This window comes from Agrilus planipennis, unplaced genomic scaffold (genome assembly GCF_000699045.2).
Source record: "Agrilus planipennis isolate EAB-ADULT unplaced genomic scaffold, Apla_2.0 scaffold1414, whole genome shotgun sequence".
NCBI lineage: Eukaryota > Metazoa > Arthropoda > Insecta > Coleoptera > Buprestidae > Agrilus > Agrilus planipennis.
The window spans coordinates 1-1,098 of NW_020440269.1; positions in this window are offsets into that span (position 1 = coordinate 1).

The following is a 1,098-nucleotide window of genomic DNA, read 5'->3' on the forward strand; positions in this document are numbered from 1 at the left end:
CCTAGTAAATTTATTTCTGCTGGAATTTTATTTTTACAAATTGTAATATTATTACTTTCGCTTACGAAGCAACGGACTAGTGGGATAAATTCTAAATATCGCTTTAATATTTAGGTAAATTTGCCTTATTCATTTTCTCCGTGTTGGTTCGTTATTTCTATTGGGATCCGTCAAATGGGCAAAGACCATCTGGTGGCAAAATTTATAACTCGAATGAGGGAAAAAATTACATAGGAACTGTGCACGCAAATTGTAAAATTGTTTATTAAATTAATAAAACACGTTAAACCACCAATTATATAACGTGAATTACTTTTTAAATCCGAAGTTTGTAAAAAGTAGGCAGTAAACTTGACGGAATTTGTTATTTCCGAATTTTATAATGTGATTGGCATTAGAAACACGCTCACCTTCAACGAAATTTCCTTCCGAGGCTTTGTGTCAGTCCAATCACATATTGTGTCAATACTTATCATTTTATCGTAATTTAAAAACTTGGAAATTGCACGGTACACTATAGGAACTACGATAAATTTTCCCTAATCGGCGCCATGTTTTTAGGCTCCTCCCATTTGACGGATCCCAATAGTTAGTAACAAAATGGAAGAGCGCACATAGAAGATATCACTTTTTTGTGACCGTTGTCTGTAATAGATACGTAGCACGTACGTAACACAATATTGTCAACTTTTCCAAACATAACGTTACTTTAGCAAGTGCATGGCACTAAGCCCTTGGTAAGTGGCGATTTATCCATAAAAGCTGTGAAGATTCAGAAAATAAAATTTTTCTACTATACTAAACTAATAATACCATAGATACTAATGAAAAGGAAATAAATTTCCCAATAACGAAAAATGAAAAATATTTCTTTATACTATTAGATGTTATAATGCTAGCGATTATAATATGAATTGCAAAGTCAGACTGTTGTGTTAACTACATATGTATCAAAACTTTGGTTGTTTTAATTCATCAAAAATTAAACTTTAATAATGACCTGGATTATATCGTCAAATTACAATATCCATCAACACAGGATTCTATAGGGAGATTACCATTATCACAAAAATGTCTTCTCTCAAATTCATGAGAAGT